The sequence below is a fragment of the Scylla paramamosain genome, chromosome 30 (genome assembly GCF_035594125.1).
Source record: "Scylla paramamosain isolate STU-SP2022 chromosome 30, ASM3559412v1, whole genome shotgun sequence".
Lineage (NCBI taxonomy): Eukaryota > Metazoa > Arthropoda > Malacostraca > Decapoda > Portunidae > Scylla > Scylla paramamosain.
Genome location: NC_087180.1, coordinates 10376615 through 10379114, shown reverse-complemented (window position 1 = coordinate 10379114; position 2500 = coordinate 10376615). Strand labels below are relative to the sequence as shown.

At 44.4% G+C, this 2500-nt stretch overlaps 1 long non-coding RNA gene across 1 annotated transcript in view; it reads left to right on the top strand.

Moving 5' to 3' along the window:
• The window catches only part of LOC135116101 (uncharacterized), a 99299-nt gene extending 97700 nt beyond the window's left edge, over positions 1-1599 (top strand). Inside the window, exon 3 of the long non-coding RNA XR_010276157.1 lies at positions 1266-1599. This is a non-coding gene — a long non-coding RNA (uncharacterized LOC135116101). The remainder of the gene's footprint in view (positions 1-1265) is intronic.
• The last annotated feature ends 901 nt before the right edge of the window (positions 1600-2500 follow it).

The window sequence follows — 2500 nt, the reverse complement described above, 5'->3', positions numbered from 1 at the left end:
TCTAGTCCACCGTCAGTCTATTTCCGGTCCTCCGCCAGTCTTTTCCGGTCAGTCGTCACTTTTCCAGTCAGCTATTCATTTATTCCAATCCGTTATTTGTCTACTTCAGTCTCCGCAGTTCGTTATTCAGTTTGCTGTCAGTCTATCCCAGCCAGTTTTTCCTTCACTCCAGTCTGCCCTTCGTCTGTTCCATTTATTTGTACCTTTGTTGACATTTATCTGTGTATTTATCACGTACGAGTATTGATATTCACTATATTTACATTAATCGAGAGGTTGTTGACGTGATGAAGGGAGGATGACTTACGGTGACTCTCTACGTCTTGATAACTGGCGCTGGGGTTTGCTTGTCCTCGTCGTCGCTGTCGTCGTGCGCCTCCCTCCCCCTCCTCCTCGTCGTCTTGATAATAGTAGATCTCGTCTTTGTCCTCGTCCTCGCTCTTGATCATCCAGTCAAAACACACACACACACACACACACACACACACATACACACACCATCATCATCATCATTGTATATCAAAACACACACACTCACACACAAAAAATGAATAAACAAGTAAATTAAAAAAGAAATCAATTCGACATTAATAAAAAATACCTGGCGGCTACCTGGGCACTTGAACCTTTCCTTCTACCTGCATTTGACGTGGGAGAGCGAGGCATAGGTGGGGGCAGGGTGGGAGGTAGGTAGGAAGGGAGGGAGAAGATGGGTAGGTGCGTAGGTGGGAGGGAGAGGAGGGGTAGGTGGGTGGGTCAGTGGGCAGATGTAGGGGCTTGGTTTTTCCCCTTCATTCATAAAACAGGTGGGTTGGAGTGGCGCCCATTCAAGTCTCCTGCGCTGTAAGGGATACCAAGGGACGGAAAGTTTGAAAAAGATCCACCGTCGCCAGATTACTTCAGCTATTGAGTCAACGCTGCGTGGATCGATTGGTTACTGTGGTGAAGGGGGCGGTGGGTAAGGGTTCCGTGTGTGTGTGTGTGTGTGTGTGTGTGTGTGTGTGTGTGTGTGTGTGTGTGTGTGTGTGTGTGTGTGTGTGTTTGCGGTTGTGTGTTCCATTGTTCCGTGTTTTGGGGGCTAGGTTTGTTATTGTATTGTTTTGTTCTTTGGTTTTGTTATTCTGTCTTTTTTGTCTTCCTATATTTCTCTGCCTTTGTCTGTCTATTTATCCGTCTTTGTCTATGAGTGTGTCTCTGTGTGTCATGCAAGACTGATGTACCGGTTTATGTAAAATTAAATACTAGTGATATTTTTTTCTTTCCAGGTGAGTGAGGGAAATCTGAGGATGAGCTTCTGTTTGTACATACACACACACTGTACACACACACACACACACACACACACACACACACACACACACACACACACACACACACACACACACACACACACACACCTTCCCTTTCCGCTTCCTTTCCTCTCTTTTCTCTCCCTTTACAAATTTATATTCTCTCCCTCACCCTCCAATTCCACCCTCTGTCCCTTCTCTCCCTCTCTTTTCCCCTCTCCCGTCACCCTCCCTGCTCCCCACCCTTGTCTCGACGCCGCGGCGGAACAAGTGAACATCAAGTAAGTGTAATCAAAACCGCAACGTGGGGGTGACTTGATCCCTTATAGGCTATGAGAAGCGTCAGGTGGAGGCGGGAATGCCATTAAAAGAAATCCTTGAAAAAAAAAAAAGGAAAGGAAAAAAATAGAAGTGATGGTTTCTCGAAGCTATTAATATTTTTTATTTCCCCAGAAGTTAATAAGATGAGAGAGAGAGAGAGAGAGAGAGAGAGAGAGAGAGAGAGAGAGAGAGAGAGAGAGAGAGAGAGAGAGAGAGAGAGAGAGAGATCTTCTAAAGACTTGTCTCACATCTAATTTTCCGCGAAGTTGAGGAATTTCGCGTCTGAGTTAATTTCTTAATATTTCTCATCTGAAGGCACTCAGAAATAGCATGGAAACTTTTTTTTGTGTGTCTGACTGGCTGCCTGTCACTGTCTCTGTGTTGCTGTCTGTGTCTGTTGCGTTGAGTGAGCCCTGTTTTTTTTTTCCTTTTCTTCTTTTCATCAATTCTCCTTTCTGTGCTTTTGTTGCGTATTACTTTTTTCTTCCAGTGATGTAATTAATGGCTCTTTAATTTTTCTTAGGGCATTAACATTTTCTTTCACAGCTCCTTATATTCTCCCATTCCACATCTCTAACTTATCACGCTTCTCTCTTAAGTTTCTCTACCGCAGCCTTTTCCATAACACGTCCCCTATATTCACCTTCCTGCATCCTTCCTTCCCACTTTTCCTCTTCCCTCTTACTTTTGCATTCACCCCTTCGTTTCTTCCCCCTCCCCACTCACTCAATCTTTCTCTCTTATTTTTCCCCTCACTCACTACTACAGTCTTCCCTTTTACTTTTCTAGGCTTACTCTTGAATTCTCCTTACTCTTCCCTTCCCTTCACTCCTGCAATATAATTTTTCCTTTTCTCCCATACCGTTCTCCCATTTCTCCATTTTCCCTTT